This window comes from Canis lupus, chromosome 19 (genome assembly GCF_003254725.2).
Source record: "Canis lupus dingo isolate Sandy chromosome 19, ASM325472v2, whole genome shotgun sequence".
Classification (NCBI taxonomy): domain Eukaryota; kingdom Metazoa; phylum Chordata; class Mammalia; order Carnivora; family Canidae; genus Canis; species Canis lupus.
The window spans coordinates 1,838,723-1,861,057 of NC_064261.1; positions in this window are offsets into that span (position 1 = coordinate 1,838,723).

Consider the following 22,335-nt stretch of genomic DNA (forward strand, 5'->3'; position numbering starts at 1 on the left):
AAAGAGATGGAGTACTTCCAAATTCGTTCTATGAGGCCAGCATCACCTTAATTCCAAAACCAGACAAAGACCCCACCAAAAAGGAGAATTACAGACCAATATCCCTGATGAACATGGATGCAACAATTCTCAACAAGATACTGGCCAATAGGATCCAACAGTACATTAAGAAAATTATTCACCATGACCAAGTAGGATTTATCCCTGGGACACAAGGCTGGTTCAACACCCGTAAAACAATCAATGTGATTCATCATATCAGCAAGAGAAAAACCAAGAACCATATGATCCTCTCATTAGATACAGAGAAAGCATTTGACAAAATACAGCATCCATTTCTGATCAAAACTCCTCAGAGTGTAGGGATAGAGGGAACATTCCTCGACATCTTAAAAGCCATCTATGAAAAGCCCACAGCAAATATCATTCTCAATGGGGAAGCACTGGGAGCCTTTCCCCTAAGATCAGGAACAAGACAGGGATGTCCGCTCTCACCACTGCTGTTCAACATAGTACTGGAAGTCCTAGCCTCAGCAATCAGACAACAAAAAGACATTAAAGGCATTCAAATTGGCAAAGAAGAAGTCAAACTCTCCCTCTTCGCCGATGACATGATACTTTACATAGAAAACCCAAAAGTCTCCACCCCAAGATTGCTAGAACTCATACAGCAATTCGGTAGCATGGCAGGATACAAAATCAATGCCCAGAAATCAGTGGCATTTCTATACACTAATAATGAGACTGAAGAAAGAGAAATTAAGGAGTCAATCCCATTTACAACTGCACCCAAAAGCATAAGATACCTAGGAATAAACCTAACCAAAGATGTAAAGGATCTATACCCTCAAAACTATAGAACACTTCTGAAAGAAATTGAGGAAGACACAAAGAGATGGAAAAATATTCCATGCTCATGGATTGGCAGAATTAATATTGCGAAAATATCAATGTTACCCAGGGCAATATACACGTTTAATGCAATCCCTATCAAAATACCATGGACTTTCTTCAGAGAGTTAGAACAAATTATTTCAAGATTTGTGTGGAATCAGAAAAGACCCCGAATAGCCAGGGGAATTTTAAAAAAGAAAACCATATCTGGGGGCATCACAATGCCAGATTTCAGGCTGTACTACAAAGCTGTGGTCATCAAGACAGTGTGGTACTGGCACAAAAACAAACACATAGATCAGTGGAACAGAATAGAGAACCCAGAAGTGGACCCTGAACTTTATGGTCAACTAATATTCGATAATGGAGGAAAGACTATCCATTGGAAGAAAGACAGTCTCTTCAATAAATGGTGCTGGGAAAATTGGACATCCACATGCAGAAGAATGAAACTAGACCCCTCTCTTTCACCATACACAAAGATAAACTCAAAATGGATGAAAGATCTAAATGTGAGACAAGATTCCATCAAAATCCTAGAGAAGAACACAGGCAACACCCTTTTTGAACTCGGCCACAGTAACTTCTTGCAAGATACATCCACGAAGGCAAAAGAAACAAAAGCAAAAATGAACTATTGGGACTTCATCAAGATAAGAAGCTTTTGCACAGCAAAGGATACAGTCAACAAAACTCAAAGACAACCTACAGAATGGGAGAAGATATTTGCAAATGACATATCAGATAAAGGGCTAGTTTCCAAGATCTATAAAGAACTTCTTAAACTCAAACAAACAATCCAATCATGAAATGGGCAAAAAAGAAACAAAGAAACAAACAAAGAAAGAAACAAACAAAGAAACAAACAAAGAAACAAACAATCCAATCATGAAATGGGCAAAAGACATGAACAGAAATCTCACAGAGGAAGAAATAGACATGGCCAACATGCACATGAGAAAATGCTCTGCATCACTTGCCATCAGGGAAATACAAATCAAAACCACAATGAGATACCACCTCACACCAGTGAGAATGGGGCAAATTAACAAGGCAGGAAACAACAAATGTTGGAGAGGATGCGGAGAAAAGGGAACCCTCATACACTGTTGGTGGGAATGTGAACTGGTGCAGCCACTCTGGAAAACTGTGTGGAGGTTCCTCAAAGAGTTAAAAATAGACCTGCCCTACGACCCAGCAATTGCACTGTTGGGGATTTACCCCAAAGATACAAATGCAATGAAACGCCGGGACACCTGCACCCCGATGTTTCTAGCAGCAATGGCCACGATAGCCAAACTGTGGAAGGAGCCTCGGTGTCCAACGAAAGATGAATGGATAAAGAAGATGTGGTTTATGTATACAATGGAATATTCCTCAGCTATTAGAAATGACAAATACCCACCATTTGCTTCAACGTGGATGGAACTGGAGGGTATTATGCTGAGTGAAGTAAGCCAGTCGGAGAAGGACAAACATTATATGTTCTCATTCATTTGGGGAATATAAATAATAGTGAAAGGGAATAGAAGGGAAGGGAGAAGAAATGTGTGGGAAATATCAGAAAGGGAGACAGAACGTAAAGACTGCTAACTCTGGGAAACGAACTAGGGGTGGTAGAAGGGGAGGAGGGCGGGGGGTGGGAGTGAATGGGTGACGGGCACTGGGGGCTATTCTGTATGTTAGTAAATTGAACACCAATAAAAAATAAATTAAAAAAAAAACTCAAGGCCGATAGGCAGCTGGTTCATACCAGTTCAGTTATTCCTGTTATTAAATAGCCAGTGCCCCATACCTTCGTGCCACCCAGACGTCCCAGTTCCACCCGCAAAGACTGTCCTTTACTTCATGATCCAACAAATAAAAATTAATCCCTCACCTGAGATGGGGGTCGCACGTGCCCTAAACTATTGCTGTGGCCCATGTCCATGCTGGTAGATCAACAATGGTATCTCATCAATTTTTAATATTCTAAATATTATCCCTAGATACATATAGTTCTGTGACTATAAACAGTTTTAATTTTTCTTCTCTAATCTGTATGCATGTTATTTTCTTCTCTTGACTTATTATACTGGGCAGTATTCTCAGGATGATGGTAAGTAGTAGTGATAACACGTGTCCTTGACCTGCTCTTCACCTTAGGAAGAGAAAATTGTGGACATCTTGTATCAGTTAGAGGTCATTGCTTCCTGTTGCTAGTTTGCTAAGGGTTTTTATCACGCATAAATGTTAAATTTTGTCAAACACTCCTTTAACATTTATTGAGATAATCATGAGTTTCCTTCTTTAGTCTGTGTGGTGACTCTGTAATGTGCCAGACTGGCCAGGGCTGGATTATGTTTCCCAGAAGTACATTCTCTGTGTTTCCAGTTAGGATGAGACACATAAAATTTTTTTGCATGACCTTTGGAAGGTAGAAGTGAAACAGCAGGAATTTTGGTTCTTTGTTTGGAAATTTAGGATGGGTGCTTTTGTCTTCATACACGTTATTTATCCATGGGCTCGCTGCACTAGCACGGGACAGCAACCAGGCTGCAGTCATATGTACTTTCACCTGGTTCCCTTCCCACTTCTCTGACTCCTGGGCCAGGTGTATGCTAAGCTCCGTGATGAAAGGTGCCAGATTCTCCAACATGATACCCATGTTCCAAGGCTGGAGACAGCAAGAACTGACGTGAGTTCTAGGCGATCTTCTGGAGTTCCAGCCTCTAACTGTGGGCTCCAGCTTCTCCTTGCTGCTCCCTGCTTTATAGAAATAACTCCTTCCTGATTTTTTGATCTGGCTTCCCCTATAAGCTTCAGATTCTAGCATCAGACAAAAAGGAAGTCTTATGCATACTATTTAACTAGCTCTCACAATTATGGAAAGTCAAATTGATTACTGTGTGTGTGTGTGCGTGTATAATACAGAGGTTATATTATAGATTTTATATATTTATTATATTTATATAAATTGATTCCTTTCCTGGGCTTCCTGCATTTGGTCTTTAATCTGATTATATGTGAAAGCCTTACTGCACCCTGTTTCCAGTATTGAAAATTACACTGGTAGCCTATAGCATGTATAGCAAAACAGTTATTCAAATTATCACCATAAATACAATGTGATCAAGAGTTTATAGAAGGCACGATGTTGGATTATTTGCTGCCACATAACATTTTGGTGAAAATAAGGAGTATGATGGGGATTGGTTGGTTGCCTTCAAATGAGCTAAAGAACTTAAAGAAAAAAAATAAGGAGCTCAGTGCTTGAAATTCATATTTCACCAGTGTCATTTTCAATACTAGAAATAGGGTCATGTATCACACACACACACACACACACACACCCGAAAATCCCTACATTTGCCCTAAGAGAAATGTTTAAATCCTATAGTCCAACTCCTACAGAAATCTTAGTCTAGGGCCAAGTTTTCTAAAATAAAAAACAAACAAAAAAACTCAAAATCTAATCTGTGCTTGGCTAAATTACGACACAAACTGATTTCTGATGTCATATGGTCTCTTGTTAAAATTAGAGCACTATTTGGGAAGGAACAAGTCGCTGAAAATTAGAATGGGAACTTACAGGCAGATTGTAGTGAAGCCACATAACTAGAATCTTAAAAGCCTAAATTTTGTTGAGCCTTCTTTGCTATCATAAGCAGCCTTCTCATTCCTGGTCTAAGATGCTTATTCTCTCCTTGACTGTAGAAACCATAAAGACCACCCCTGAGGGAGGCGTGTTGCTCTGGACCACTGATCTTCCTCATAGCCGACTCCCACCACCTCTCTTCACCTTTGAGACCTCTAACTAGATTCATGCCTCAGAATATCTCAAAGAATGAGATTCAAAGTTGACTCATGCAGAGAGGTGAGACACGCCAAAAGAATTACATGATCTTGCCAATTTATATTGATTGAAGCTCGAGGAATACGTATGGTAATATATCATAAGAGTGTAGGATCAGGGTGAAAGGAATATAAAGATGGATGAGGCCGAATTGATTAATGTCTCACTAGGCAAAGATTCTATATTTACTTACCTGGACTGTGCAGAAGATGGATGGATCTTAGACAGTGACAGTGGATTATCACAAACGTTATCGAGCAACTGCAAGTGCTGTTCTGAATGTGGTTTCATGGCTGGGTCATATCAACACATTCCCTCATACCTGCTGTGCAGCTATTGATCGGGCAAGTGCTGTTTTTTGTATACCTGTCTGTAAAGACCATCAGAAATAGTTTGTCTTCAGCTGGCTAACTAGCAATATATTTTCACTGTCCTCTCTCAGAGCTGTATCAACTCTCAGCACTACCTCATGATCTAGTCGGCCGGGGACTTGATTGCCTTCATTTCAATGGAATCGTGCCGGCCCATTACACTGATGAAACTGTGCTGACTGGACGGCCTTAGCAGGGGGTAGTAACCACATTAGTAAGACACTTATATGCCAGAGAGTGGCAAATAAATCCCCAAAGATCTCAGGAGTCTTCCACATTGGTGAAATTCCTTCGATGGTGGAATCATCAATGCACAAGTTGCTGCATCTGCCCCTCCTACTACTAAGAAAAAAAAGCACAATATCTGGTGGACCACTTTGAATTTTTGGAGGCTACATATATTTCATTTGGTCAAGATATTATTTTTTAATATTTTATTTATTTATTCATGAGAGACACAGAGAGAGAGAGGCAGAGACACAAGCAGAGGGAGAAGCAGGCTCCCTAATGGGAGCCCAATATGGGGCTCAATCCCAGGACCCCGGGATCACCAGCTGAGCCAAAGGCAGACGCTCAATCACTGAGCCACCCAGATGTCGCTGGGCAAGCTATTCTGACCCATTTACTGAGGGACCTGAGAGCTCCCACTTTTGAATGGGGCCCTGAATAACAGAAGGCTCTGCAACTGCTACAAAAGTTGTTTTGCCACCTGAGTCATAGGACTTAACAGATCTGATGATGCCTGAAGTGTTAGGAGTGGATGAGGATGCTATATGGAGCCTTTGGCCAACACAGAAGTAAATATAAGGCAGATCTCTACTGATTAAAGCACCACCACACCATTCTTCGGATATAATTATTTTCCTTTTGAGAAACAGATCTTTGGCCTGTGATTGGGTTTTAATAGAAATTAACCGAGCGCTACCAAATCACCATGTGATGTGATCATGATCATGATCACTGATCATGAATGGGGTGTTGTCTAACCCAGCAAGATTTAAAGTTGAGCATGAACTCCATCATGACAAATGTTATAGGTGAAACTGGGCTAAAGCAGGCCCAGCAGCCACAAGTCACGTTAAGTCTTATGCCTACTATTTGCCTGTTTCTCTCAACACATACCTATGACTCATGACGTTCTTTATGATCACCTGACTGAAGAAGAAGAAAACCCAGGCTTGGTTTATATACAGGCTGTCCTCCACAATATATAGGCATCAGCTGAAAGAGGACAGCTGTAACCTTCTAGCCCCATTCTGGGCTAGCTCTGCAGAAATGTGGCAAAGGGAAAGCCACCCCCAGTAGATAGAATTTTGAGCAGTAAATCCATTAATTCATTTTGCCTAGAGGAGGCAAACCATTGGCTATGTAACTAATGGTTTGGCAGAAAGGTCAGGGACTTGGAAGAAACAAATGGAAAATTGGTGACAAGAAGCTCTGGGTAAGAGGTATATGGATAGATCTCAATGAATGGGTACAGAATGCGAAGGTATTTGTGTCTCATGTTCATGCTTGCCAAAAGACGACCTCAACAGAGGAGAATTGGAATAATGAGGTGAACTGGAGGACCAAACTCTGTGGGTATCGGTTGGTTCCCTCTTCCAGTCCCCTTTATCATTGTCTAGTAGGCGTATAAGCAAAGCAACCACGACAGCAGAAATGGAGGTTACGCATGGGCTCAGTAACCTGGATTCTATTCAATTTGGAAATTGGCCACACTGTAAACTTACCATTTACAGAATAAAATTTGGCAAATTAGCTTCTGGAAACTTGCTTTTGGCAAACTTGTATCTAGTCAATGGACCCAGGGCCAATAGAATGTGATTCACAAAAGCCACAAAGAATATCAAATGTGTTGATTATCATCTGAAAGCCACACCTATTAAATTTATTTGACTTAAGAGCTCTATACCTCAAAATCAAATTTGCCAAAATAACAAATCCCCTGATCTTAACCTAAAATTATCTGTCTATCTCTTGCCATTGGAAGATAATGTACACATCCAGTTGTTAAAATAATTAGAAAGGTCAAGTTTGAGACCGTGCCGGTATACATATTTAAATTTTTGTGGGAGTGAATTTCTAATTTGGGGTAATGAAAAGTTCTGCTTCACTATCGACAATCTCTTTTAGTGGTTTTCCATAGACCTTATACACAGGAAAACATTCAAAACTCAAATTATCTATATATCCAGTAGGGAGTTTTATTTTTATTTCATATAATACAATGTCTCGTGTTGATAAAGATTAACTGTGAGGAAGTTCATTACTCTTGAAGGAATGAGCTCTGACCCAGAATAACAAAGTCTCCCATCCACCTACCAAGATGAAAGAACTTCTGTCCCAACTTTTCTGGCCACAATGTGTGTGTGTGTGGGGGGGGGGGGGTTCTCAGTTCCCTAGTCAAAATAAAATAGTTTAGTGCTTCCAGGAGGAGGGAACCAGACCCAGCAGCTATCAAGACTATTGCGAAGGAAAAGGAGCATTGCCTTTTTTCTGCCATGTAACTACCAAACAAATGTCAAAGGTACAACACCTTGAGAGAAGTCCCTTTTGTAGGCAGTAGAGGATATCTCTTTTCTTGTCATAGTAATTTGTTTACCCGTGGCATTAAATGGTAACTTTTTTTTTCCCCTAAGGGGATATTTCATTGTTATTTTCTTAAAAAGAAAATAGTCTTCTTCAGGTTTTCTAAATTAAGTAACCATCCGCTTTGGAATCTTCTGGGGGAAAATCCAAAGCTCAAATAAGCAGGCTTCCCTGGGTTTTAGAGCATGTTGGAACAAAGGGTATTATGTTTTCTGGATGCCCTTATAACAGCTATTTGTGAAAATTCATATGTGACTTATAAACAATTTTTAGAATTCCCCTTCCAGTTAAAAAAGGAAATTTGGAAAGAAGCCTGAGTAATGCCTGTAAGAGTCCTACTTTTCTCTCATGTAAGGCTGCTGAGCATGCTTTACTACACGACCAACTAAACACAGGGCTTCCCAGTTACACCTTCATATTCAGTAATGATGAATGTTTTCTATGATATACTCTCAAGTTTTCTCTGGTTTTCCCTCATGAAAAGTACCAAAAATTTGTAAGACTGGACAGGATTAGTCAAAGCTGATAGATTTTTTTTTAAATGATCACAAATTCTTCCCTTCCCTGGATTCATAGCCCTTTAATATAACATCTTTGCAATGTGATGCCCTCACAAAAAGGTGCTACAGATTCTTCTAGAGTGAAGAGTTTGTTTCTTCTTTCTTTGCAGCTCAGTTCATGTGAGTAGCTTTGACCCATAGGGCACCAGTGAACACAGCACAAATAATGACGTAAAAAGCGCTTGCACATTCTGGGGTCTCGTCCCTCGGTGCTCCTAGAGCCCATCTGCTGCTACGTGAACAAGCTCAGGTTAGCGGACTAAGGGATGACAGATGCATTGATGGAGGCCATCCCTACAGTTGGAGCTGAGGTCCCACACAGGTGAGAGAATCCAGCCAAGGAGAGTTGACCTGACCCTAATCACAAGGACTTCTCAGCAAACCTAAGCAAATCGCCAACATGTAGAATAATGAACTACACAAATGGGTTTTTTTAAGCCACTTTGTTATGGTGTTCACTACACAGCAGAACTTAACGGACCCTGCAAACAGCTGGTTGTCTCGGTTAGTTAGAACATAATGCTTATAATAAGGAATAAGGCTAGGGCCAGAGTCCAGAATTTCTCTAGAGCCAAACTTTTGAATAACCATGGTCTGTGACCTTCGATAAAAAGGTCGAGCCACAGTTGGAGGCACTGTTGAGAACCACCTCTATGAAATAAAGTATAGCCTTGACATCAGACAGACGTGGATCAAATCCTGGTTCTGCGATACTAATTCAAGCTCTTATTCCATTTCACTCCCTATGATTAGATTCTTCACCTATCAAATAGGGATGCGCAGGTGAAAACACCTACCTCATAGGAATGGTAAATGGATGAAATAAAATAATATCTATCATCTATTTGCATGGTGCCTGGTAAATGACAATGGATTAAATTGTAGCTCCAGCATCACCCAAATAAAGCAAAAGTGGGGAGACAAGAGGAGAAATAACATATACCATAGGGCTTCTTGGTAGGCAATACAACTGCAAGGTCTATGCTATGCCCCCCGGTAACTGCTAACATATTTGGCTCTTGTAGGGAATGATGGCCGCATTCAGTGAACTTCCCTCCACAAGGATTTCACAGAAGTCCTTGGCCGTGTGCCCCAATCCACCTCCTTTCCCTCCTTCCTCCATAGGTGTCCTGTGACTTCCTGCTATTCAGAGTCCCCTACTCAGGCACTTGGCAAACTTATCACCTATGTAGGTCCCTACCACGTGGGACAAGTTTCCTGTCCTGCTCCCCTCCTGTGCCTATTCACCACCACCCCCCACCCCACCAACTCCTTGCCCCACCACTGACACTAAGAAAATGAATCTATTATAATACTTGGTAATAAAACAAAGGTTACTCCAATTCCTCTCCCAGGGAAATCTTTGTATCCTGTAAGCTCATGTCTTCAGGCTGGGAAGCTGGAGGCCTCAGGCATGTTTCTGTAGGGTGGCCTCGGGCACTTCATCTTTGGACATCCCATAATTTGTTTTAGGGGCACTTCTGGCAATGCTCTAATTCTGAGATTTAATTCAGCAAGGAAATATATGTGGAGATTTACACTATGGAACGACCTGTAACAAATCCTGCCAGATAAAATGTTCTTGGTGCAATTTCCACTTAACTATAACAAATACATGTTATAAAGGAATTCTCTACTGAATTTGGAGATTGCTTTTAGTAATAATTTTTGTTAAAAGACCAAAGATGAAGATAACTTTTATGTGGTTGTTCCTAATTTTTCAAAGCATACTGAAAAATATACGCTCATGGAAATAAAAACAAAATAATACTTCTATATTGTGAATGGCAGTAACCCCTCCACTGGTAAAGCTACTCACGAATTTTTACAATTTTTACATCCCCCTTCTTGTCTGAAAGCATTTCTGCTCCACTTAACATAGACCTGTTTTATAGCAAGTGACGAGTTCATCGAAAGGAAATGCGGGAGAAAGACCGTATGGAAGAGTACCAAAGCAGAGAAAGATAACCAATCTCTCCCCAGCATCCCAAGGTTATCCCAAGGTCATTTCACATTGGAGTCCAAAGGAAATATCTAATTAGAAACAGCATGAGCAAAGGAGAAAATAGACTCAGATGCTTTTTAATTCAGCTGGCATGGTACCTGCGTTCCCAAGTCTGCCCTTTTGTTCTGCCTCAGTGGCAAAAGTCAAAGCCAGTCTCACGCCCAACTGGGCTGCGCAGCTTCACGGGGCAGAGTGAGCCCTGGGTAGCAAGTTTGTCCCGAGGCTCCCATATCTGTCGGCCTGCCACACTTATGCGCTATGTAGAGCTTGAGCCAAAACTCAGTTGCAACATGAAGCCTCAAGAGAGACACTTTGAGGACAAAAATATCCTTCCATGGAAGAGCGAGCACATTGTTAAAGCATCACAAGGCATTAATTAGGTTCATGTGAATTTCTCTTCGTATTAATTTAGAGTACAGATGTTTGAACCCTGGGGTAAGGAAATAGATTTTCAAATGTGGGCCAAAAAGCCCAAAGCATGGAGTAAATTCGAGGGAAGTATTAAGAGCACTATTGCTGTCTGAGTTCTGAATAGCTGAAGGGGTAGTCATTGGGCTCCAAGGCTGAGACGGGAACATACAATGATGAGCCTGTGTCTTAGTCTATTCAGGCTCCTAAAACAAAATATCATGGACTGGGTGGTGTAAACAACTGAATTTAATTTCTCACAGTTCTGGAGGCTGGGAAGTCCCATGATCTAAGGGCAGCCAACTCAGGTTCTGATGAAAGTCCTCTTCCCAGCCTGTAGATAGCTATCTTCTGCTATGTCCCCACACGACAGAAAGAATACTAGAGTGAGCAAGCTCTCTGGACTCTTCTTATAAGGGTCCTAATCCCATCATGAGGACACTACCCAAAGGCCTCATCTCCAATACCACCACAGTGGGGATTAGAACTTCAACATGAATTTTGGGAGGCAATAATTCAGTCCGTAGAAGCCTAGAACATCTTGTGCCAAAAAACAAGGACTTGATCAAAGAAGGACAGGGATATGTCAAAAGAATACAAAAGATGACTTGGTGCCCACTGGCCAATCAGGGATAAATTGAGCATATAAATAAATGATGATCATAGTGGATCATAACCCACTGAATAAGATACAGTGCACATAGAGTGAAATAGATAAATTGAAAGTTGACTAAATGATGAGATATTTACAGCTTCAGAGTGCTTTCCCATAGAATCCTTACAGCAAGTAACTGTACTATGGAGACATCACCTAGATGGAGTAATCAAAGCAAATCCTTATCAGTGATGGGAGACATCGAAACCATACACTATCCGAAAGGAGGCCAAGAAAGTGGATACAGCACTGTTTCTGTGATATACCTGCCAAAAGAAGCATAATTCCTTAAAAAAAAAAAAAGATTTATTTATTTATTTATTTTAGAGAGAGAGAGTGCACGCACAAGGAGGAGGGCAGAAGAAGAGGGAGAGAAAATCTCAAGCAGACTCTGCACTGAGCCCTGAGCCCGATGTGGGGCTCGATCTCATGACCCTGAGATCATGATCTGAGCCAAAATCAAAAGTTAGAGGCTTAACTGAATGAACCACACTGGTGCCCCTAAAAGAGACATAATAATTCTAATCTGATCATAAGAAAACATCAAACAAACCCAGATTGAGAGACATTCTTAAAAAAATAAACCAGCCTGTAATCTTCAAAAAGTGCCACCTTATAAAATCAGGAAAGGCTGAGGAACTGCTCTCCCAGACTGAAGGAGACTAGAGAGGCATGAAAAATAAATGCAAGGGACTCTGACCGGGATCCTTTTGCTCCAAGGGACAGTATTGGTCCACTGGCCAAATCTGACTGGGATCTGTGAATTAGAATCATAGTGTACCGTTGTTGGTTTCCTCATCTTGATAACTGTGGTGCGGTTATACAAAAGAAAGTCCTTGCTTTTAGGAAATACTACCAAAGTCCTTGCAACTTACTCTTATGTGGCTCCAGAATTGTCAGATGTCTCTGAGGACTGGGGCTTTGGGGGTAACATCTCCAGCTGAGAACTACTGGAATAATCCAACTGGAACAGATGTTAGCTGGGCTCCACTTAAATGTCCTTGAACCTTTGCTGTAAAACTACCAGTAAAATACCAACATTGTAGGAAGTCATATAACAGTCAGTTTAAAGACAGATGTACTGAGGGGGGCACTTGACGGGATGAGCACTGGGTGCTATGCTATAGTTGGCAAATTGAACACCAATAAAAAAAATACCAAAAATTATATATATATATATTTTTAAAGACAGATGTAGCAGAAAATCCTCTAATACTCCCCAACTCTTAACTTCTCCTTGATACATGTAATAGCAAATTCTGGGGATGTGGTATCCAGTCTAACTTCTTCAATTTACATATGAAGAAGGATCTGTGTTTTTTCTTGCTTTTTGACAGGACCTATCAGACCAAAATGTGCTCACAGCAGAGCATCTGGCTCAGTGAGACTTAAACCATGACTTTTTCAAAGGCCTCCTCCTAGAGTATTTGCACAGGATAAACACACTCATTTTAGCTTTACTTCTGGTATCTTTCAGCGTAACATTTTGGTGTTGTTCCATTAGAGATTGCATTCCTTGTGTGTGTTCTGCATGCTTACCTATCCATTCTTATTTCATCAACCGGAAGTGTTAAAAATTAGATGACGTGCTGAAATGCTTACCAGTCCCTCTCCTTCCTTATCTCTATGATTACTCATGAGATGGCCATAACCGATAACACAATTTTAGAAGTTCAAATATTTCTTCCGATAGAAAGCATCAGAAATTATATTATCTCTGAAGCTAAACATGTATGTGCCCTAGGATGAAGTTGTGTGGGAAACGCTGATCGGAGGCAATGATTAAAAGGAATACTATAGTCCTGTACCTTCTAAGAAGGGTTAGGTGACTCCTTCTAATCAATAGTCTCATCTGAAGAAGAACCTGAATCTCTAACAGCCAAGCAATATGCCAGGAACAATTTATCAGGCCATTTATCTGATCAGGCTGTTTTCTCCTTCTCAGTGGGGAAAATACCATTCTAGCCAGAGTCATTTGTCATAACGAATACCAGGGATTTCACTCTTCATTTGCTCATCTAAGAGGTATTTACCCAACAATACACCTACTTGCCCAGCATTGTGGTAGGTGCTACAAAGAAGTCTGAGTTTGAGTTTTCACATTTTAGTTAGCTTAACCTAAAAAGTTTAGCAAGATCCATCCAACCCCCAGTGCTGATGGCAAGTATCTAGGACTATAAGAGAATAATAATAATAACAACAACAACAATAAAGGTCTGGACATAGTTTGGATAAAAGAAAGAGATTACAAAAGAATAAAGTAGAGACGCCTGGGTGGCTCAAGGGTTGAGCATCTGCCTTTGGCTCAGGTTGTGATCCTGGGGTCCAGGGATCGAGTCCCACATTGGGCTCCCTGCGAGGAGCCTGCTTCTCCTTCTGTCTAGGTCTCAGTCTCTGTGTGACTCTCATGCATAAATAAAAAATAAAATAATAAAATCTTTAAAAAAAGAAAGAGGAAAGTGTACTTGGACAAAAGCATAAGTGTCGTAAAAATAGGCTCTTCATTATATGCTGAATGTTTGAGTTCCCTCCAAATTCATATACTGGAGCCCTAAACTGCAATGTAATGGTATTTGGAGGTGGAGACTTTGGCAAATAACTAGGTTTGTATTAGATCATGAGAGGAGACCCTTATGATGGGATTAATGTCCTTATAAGAAGAAAAGAACATCTATCCATCTATCCCTATCTTTATCCCAATCGCTATCTTTCTTTCTCTGTCTCTCCATGGACAGGCACCAAGGAAAAGCTGTTTGAGCATAGAGCTAAAGGGTAGCTTTCTGCAAGCCAAGAAGTGGGTCTTCACCAGGAGCCAAATATATTGGTAACTTGATCTTGGATGTCCAGCCTCCAGAACTGTGAGAAATAAATGTGTTGCTGTTTAAATCACTCAGTCCACTGTATTCTATTATAATAGCTAAACTCCCTAAGACACTTTCCCTCCACAGTGTTGAAATTCTATGTATCTTCTGTCTTTGTCACGGTGATTCTTGTAGCATTATAAACGTCTTCTGTACTCTTGTAGAATGAGAAAGGCCATCTGGCTACCTTTATTCTTATAATAACATCACTAGCTTTAAAATCAAGTGACCTTTCCTTGGATCACAATGTGGAATACACACAGTACAAACAGCTTATAATCCCCCATTAACAAAGCTAATGAAGTTAAGGTTGGTCTCTTAATTTTATTTGCCTTTTCATTTTCTCAACATCAAGGAAAAGAAAATTAGATCAAAATTAATGTTTAGGCTCAAGAGACATTGGACTTCATGCCTACTCTCTTTATTACTCCAAATGTAATTAAGTATGTTGACTTCAATAAATGTACCTTCTGCTATGCATGCATCGATTTCAACAGTAATGAGTTTGCATTCATTATAATTTATTTTAGCCAGATAATTAATACCACTCTTGTTTATTTCTTCGATCATGAAAAAGAATGAGTGTTTGCTTATTTGTTTGCACATATTGATGATTCAATGGTCTATTGTATGCTGCTAAATTGCAGCATAAAATAAGGTGCGGGCTAAATGGGAACATCAAATCTTCCATCATTGATCAGGCCCAGGAGCACAGAAAGCATTTCTTATGTAGACCCAGGTACATCCATTTTCATTCTAACCAATGTAATGGGATTCTTAAAACATTAAGCCTCTAGGCGGGCATCTTAAGAAGAATTAATCATATTTTAAGGCCTAAGATTCACCTTGAATTATGATCTTCAGTTTCTTATTTTATTTTGCTATTTGGAAATCTGGCTTTTATCAAATTTACAATTTATTATATATCTCCCCCACCTCCGAATAGTTACTCTATCTTATTGCTTCTGCTGTTTTTGCCCCTTTCAGTTTTCCCTGCTTCACAAGTAAACACTTGACTCTCTTACTGGATGACTTCCCTGCTGGATCTTGATAAGTTAAGATACAAAAGAAAGAAAATCCAAAGGGTGGACTTCACTTTTCAGTTAGTTGCCAAAGCCTTCTTTCCCTTTCTTTCATGGTATATTAGTCAGGGATCTCCAGAGAAAAAAGAATAGATATATACACATATGTGTGTGTGTGTGTGTGTGTGTGTGTCTTACATGTCACATTTGACATAAAATACAATAAACAAAATATATATTTTTATGATATATATATATGTATTATTATGCAATACACCTACTAGCCAACATTGTGATAGGTGTTGTCAAGAGATTTATTATTAAAAAAAAAAAAAGGCTCACATGATTACGGAGGCTGAGCGGTCCCAAGATCTGCAATTAGGAAGCTGGAGACCTAAGAGAGTCAAAGTGTAGTTCTAGTCCAAATTTGCAGGCCTGAGAACTTGAGCTGATGGTACAAGTTCTAGTCTGAAAGCCAGCAGCCTTCAGACCCAGCAAGACTTGAAATTTCAAGGCTGGAAAAGATCAATGTCCCAGTTCAAGTGATCATGAAGGAGGAGTTCCCTCTTATTCAGGTCCACTCAATTCTATTCAGACTTTTAATTGATTGGTAGCAATGTTTTTTTTAGATCTGACAACAAAAGCAACAATAACAAGTGAGACCACATCAAAGGAAAAGAGCTTCTGTATGCCAAAAGAAACCATTGACAAAATGAAAAGGCAACCTATGAAACTGAAGAAAATCTTTGCAAATTATGTATCTGAAAGAGTTTAATATCCATTCACATTAAGGAGGGCAATCTGCTTTACTTAATCTATCAATTCAAATGTTAATCTCATCCAGAAACACCCTCACAGACACATACGGAATAACGTTAGCCAAACCCCATGGCCCAGTCAGTTGAAACATAACATTATTATTTACATTTGACTTCCTTCTCACAAAAATACATAGCAATATCATTTTGATATACTTACACTAAACTTCTTTAGAAGCTCATACAAATAATGACAGGAAATATTTTCTGAATATCAATGTTTGGATGACTTTTGCTACTTGTTCCAGATCATCAACATGTTCCAACAGAAACTTCTGCAGTCAGAAAAATATTCTAAAATTGCCTATTCCAAAAGAATAGCCTCTAGTCACATGTGGCAGCTATTGAGCCCTTGTAATGTGGCTAAGTACAATTTTATTTTATTTTAATTAATTTAAAATAGCCATTGTGGCTAGGGGATGTCATATTAGATATCACAACTTTAGATGATATATATTACTTTAAAACAGTTAAATTTTCAAATATCCAACACTCAGATGAGTGAACACTTCCTGCTGACCTTTCTATATTGGAAAAAAAATATCAGGGGAAATGTGAATAATAGATATATTGATGATTTATTTATACCTTGAGTTTAGGTTTGGGCTTCAGAATATTGACCTTGTTTTTAAAGATTTATTTATGGGGGAGGGCGGGGCAGAGGGAGAGAGAGAATATCAAGCAGACTCTCTGCTGAGCAGGGAGCATGAAGCAGGGGTTGATCTCACGACCCTAAGATCATGACCTGAGCCAAAATCAAGAGTCATACACTTTACTGACTGAGCCACCCAGGCACCCCTATAATGTATAATTCTTGAGAGTTTCTACAAAAATGCAGATAATTCTTAGAACACCAATAAAGGCTTTTTCAGGAAACACCAAGTTTGACCCAGGGTCAGAATTCTCTATTAAATCATGCCAACAATGTATTTCTTGGTGGAATCCATTTTATTGACTTTGTGTTTTTTTAAAGGTCTAAATAATTTTTCTTCTGAAAATTTTTAGAGTGATGCCAGTAGTCCTCTATTTAAGTGATTTTTAAAATAGATTTATGTAATTTTTCACTCTCAAACATACCAAGCATGTAAAAATTCTTCTATTGGCCAAGCCAAAAGTAGACACTGGAATGCCCATTTTAGTCAGAGACTGACGCTTCACAAGAACAATATGATACTCACATAGGATAAAAGTCTTTGTTTTAACAAAAATCTCACCTTCTGTCTGAAATTCAGAGGTATCTGCTACTACTAAAGTTTTTGTAGAGGCACCAATATGTGCTAGAATGCTTGAATTTAGCTATGGAGTAAACATATGTGCATTCATGCAATATTAATAGTATCTATCTTCTCTGTAGACTCCACATTTTTGTCTATAGTGGTAGTTCTATCCTATGTTGGAAAAACTATCCTTTGTTTTTCTCTGTTTGATATCTATTCCTCATTAGTTTGAGTATTAAGTCTTGGTCCAGGCCAGGGTTTTTCAATCTCAGCCTTGTGTATTTTTTGGACTGGATAATTCCTTATTATGAGGGGCTGTCCAGTGCATGGCAGGATGTTTAGCAGCAGCCTCCTTCTGCCCACTACATGCCACCAGCGCCCCACTCCCAAGTTTTGACATCCAAAAATGGCTCCAGACCTTTTTGTCAAGAGTTCCTTGGGTAGCAAAGTCTCTCCAGTTGAGAGTCACAGTCCAGGCCCAGCAGACAAGTCCAGGCACTAATACCTTGCCCAGAAAGCCTGGTAAAGATGCTGCCAGTGATGTCTAGTCTGAGCCAGTGGAGATCTTTGTGGTAGACTTTAAGGAATGTACATTGCAATTGGAGAATTCGCTGCTAGAAACCTTGAGTATCCCTTTAGGAAAAAGATCCATTAATATTTAGGAAAGGCTCTAACTTTATAATTGTTCACCATCTTTTGGCATATGCAATGTTCTATAAATTCATGATACTTTTGAGCTTCATTCCAAATACTAAAACCTTTTCAGTGGGCATGCAGTTTCCTTTTGAGAAGAGTTTGGTCAACCATTTCTACTTCTTAATGACTGAAGTAAAATATTCTATCAATATGGGCTGAAAACACTCTTATTCATGTAAGGAGAAAATCTTCATTAATTTTTGGGGGGTTTTCTCTTTAGTTGTTTCAGGTAATTTAGGTGTTTCATGTCCACTTTTCACAAACTTAAATTATTTTTATAAGCCAAGCTTCTCAGAGAATTTGTGGTCAAAATAAACATTTTACATGATCTGGGCAAGTTCCTGAAGCAAACCAATCATTAATCAGTTTTCAATGTTTATACGTTCTGAATTTCTTAATTACAACATCTCGATATTGCAACAGAATATAAACATTAGTGATGGAAAAAAGCGTTTTGGAAAACTTGTCTCAAAAGTGCTAAAATAAGTGAGCCAGTGATGCACTTTCCTCGTGTTTCTCTGTCTCTTCTCTCTCCCTCCTTAAATGGTCACTTGTGCCGATGGTAGAGAGTCAGTATCTTTCTGCAACTCCTGCCTTATAGACCAATAATTCAGATCATTCAATGCTGAAAAAGTTTCTTAAGAGGTGACTGCCACTCTTTGCTGGAGGTTATGACACTAGAAGTTCATCGATGTTGGAAAAGTGCAATAAACCTAAACACAAGCTGGATAACATGTCAAAACACTGAAATTTATCATTCCTTTTTCTTTCTTCCAATTTCATAAAAGGACAAATCCAAATAAGTATTTTTCTTTGTACTTTTTAGAGATTCCTTTGAACTAACTGGATTCCATTTACAGGCTCTATTTGATAATCAATGGCCATAAAGCAATTGGTGGTTAGGAAAATAATTCCATTTAAAAAGTAAAATACCCTGTATTCTTTGGTTACAATCTGTAAAGTAATAACTATTTAGTTATAATTATTTTAAATAAATAGTTGGCTGTATCTTCTAAATGAATTTCTTTCCTCACTGTTCAAATCATATTTTTTAATTGTATTCTTTTGTTAAAATTCTATTCAGTATCTTTGAATTATTTTAAGCATCTGGGAAAATGTTGTGTTCTCTTCCTTTCAACATAAAATGTGATGGGGACATTCAGCTTTCTATGTTTTGTTTTGTCAGTAGTAGACTTCAAAAAAGGAACAAGATTTTTACAAAGTGATCTGAATATTCTATCATAGCTTCAACATTTGCACAAATAGGCCATGTTTTCTAATTTCCCTTATCTCTTCAAACTCTCCATGTTCCTGCCGCTGACCCTTTACAAGACTAAAATATAAAGCAAGTATCAATGTATATGGTCAAATACGTAGGAAAAATCTCACTATAACAAAATGTTCCTGGGAACTGACTCATATTCTATTAGAAAGTCAAATCCAAATTCTTGAACGAGTTTTAGACTTTCTTGCTTTTACTTAAACTTGACATTATTTCTCTTTAACTTTGAATTTATGGCAAATGTTAATTTGAGGTAACTTTTAAAAATTCATATTAATCAATATTATACAGAAATGTGTTCCCAAATAGAAATTTGGGAAAAAAAGACTTTTAAATGTTGCACAAGCTGAAAATCTAGTATTCCTTTGAACATGGGCAAGCTGGACGGTGGAGGGCTACCAGTGCAGAGGAAATTTTAATAACAGTGTAATGGACTTTCACAGGAAAGCTAAAGATAATCTCAAAGGGTCAGCAGATATTAGAGAACAAAATATGGTAAGCAATCATTGTATCACCAAACAAGGAGAATAAGGATTAAAATAGAGGACCAGTATATATAAATAGAGAGAGAAGAGCCTGGAAGACCAAGTATTAGAAGGCAAAGTAACAATCCAGCCATAACATTTTGGAGAAATCACCCAGGTTGAAGTCAACAGACCTGAATTCAAATGGGCACCTCCATTTAGGAATGATAAGACCTTTGGCTGGGCTTCAATTTCTTCGCCAGTATTTTCAAGGAATCAGTGTCACAGGATAAAACAAGTGGGAGATCAGAATAAAGGTAAGCAGCTTTGCCCACAGACCCAGTCATTTCATACGGTGCCTGTAATGTAGAGGCCAGTACTCACATAGTTTACAAAGACTTGCAGGCAGGGAGTCTTTGAGGAAGAAGTTAAGAACACTGTCACAAAACAATAAAGGCAAGAGTCCCCAAGTGATAAGGGTAAACCTCAAAAAGGACTCTGGAAGGGAAAGCTTTAAGTCATTTGCAACTCTTCATTCTATGATCCTAGACTTTTACAAAGCTATGGACCCTTTAAGGCCCTTTAAGTAATATCCTAAAAAAGCAATGAACTTGTCAGGGACCCTTATGGTATGAAGCCAACTTCCATTGACTCAGTTCTGCAGAGGATCACTTTCCTGGATTTTTCTGGTAGACTTATACAGCCCTCTACTCGAAGCACACTAACCACAGGCACCATGAAGAATTATGTGGTGCTATATACATACATTACAGTAGGCCAAGTTCACAGTATCCCACTAGAGATAGCTTCCTACACTGACCTTGCAAACATGTTTTATTATTTGCACTCAGGAGAAGGTGCTAAGGTGTAGAGATTATATCGTTTGTTCAAGGCCCCATCAATCACAACGAGCAGAGACAGTGTCCCAGCTCTGGTCTGTCTGATTTGCTCTCAAGAAAAAAAGAAGGAAGAGAGAGAAGAGGAGTAGGGAGGGGGATAGCATGAAGGAGACAGGGTTTCTATCAAGCCTGTTCAGTTCTCACAGGTGTCTACACACTTTCAAGTTGAGACGTTACTATCTATGCCTTCTGCTGGAATAAACCCTTCACTTGGAGCCTGGGTCTATACTCCTACCATTCCTAATCAGGGCTTGAGACAAACCTGCTATCCTTATTTCCAAGCTGTCTTTTAATGTGCATAGCTCTCTAAATGCTTGGGGGGTTTTTGCTGTTGTTGGGGGTTTTTTCATTTTTGGTTTGTTTTGTTTTGTTTGGCATAACAGAACAATTTGGGAGCCTCCTGATCCAGTCAGCGATCATCTTGGCAGTAAAGTCCCTGCCCTCAGCACTAAGCTGCCAAAATAATTGGTTTTTGTGCCTTTAATCATCCTACCTGGCTAACAAGCTCTGGGCATTCCAAGATAAGAGGGGGAAGAGGCTAGCCTTTCACATGAAGAAACAGGCCTTCTACCAGTTACGAAACATAAATCAGATAAAATTAAGTTAGCAATTTGTTTCTTGGAGTAATGGCCCTCTATTGCCTTGAGTATAGAGTGCTGTGATCCACAAGATGTTATGCCTTACTGTACAGGGATTATTTGATATCCCAATTATTTTGTAACTTATTTGCAATAGCTCCAGGAAGCTCAAAAGATAACTAGTTGATCACACCAGTGATGTGGATTGAAAGTGACCCAAACTCTTCCCCTTGCCCATCACATAAGAAGGAAAGCCATATTTCAGGCTCATCCCTAGACACACATTTCTGCTGAAGGGCTTGTTTTATCTTGCCCTGATGGGCATATTAGAGCAATGGAACTCAAAGTGCTTACTGCTTCAGAGTACAGGACAACATATTACAGCCTACCAGGGGTTACAAACAGTGCGTGGATTTCCTTCACTTTTTCTTCATGTCCCAGTTCCACTGGCACCAACAATAGCAGCTACCAAGATTCCTAACTCCTCCACAAAGTCTAAGAACCCCAAGGCACCCTCTCACAACCCATCCAGCTCTGAGAAACCCAGACTCGTATCAGTTAGGAAAGCACAATTTAAACCATGGTTTTTATATCTTGACTTTCCCATGGCTTAGAGACCAGGTTTCTGTGCCTGAAACCAATGGTTTTCAAAGGCTGTAAGAGCTACCGATCTGTGTCAGGTTGTGTCCACTAAGAAATCTACATCAAGACATAACTGTAAGTGCAAGAGAAGTATTTATGGAAAACCTGTAGAGAAGAAAGGAGGAAAAAGCAAGAATAAGAAAGGAGAATATTCAGACATCAATGTGGGAGTCACATCTAATAAAGAAGAAATGGGAGGAAGGACCAGGTGAAAAGAGCCTCCAACAGTGGCACAGCTGTCAAAAAGTCTCAGCTGCTAATGAGGACTCTCCGGGTCACAGATAACCACTAGAGCTACTACTACTGCAATCCTTGCTCCAGTACCTCCAACTTACTCAGTTGTTAAGAGCGGACTCTGGGAAGCAGGGCTTGGCATGAATGTGTGGATCCAAAGGTGTGGCAGCTGAGACCGTCAGTCAGCAATGCCCCACACGGTAGGGCCTTAGAAGGATGATCTGAGCCAGGTCCTCTCTAGCTGCCACACCTTCCTGAAAATGCTGCTTACATTTTTTAGATATTTGAAAAGTGAGAGATTTTAA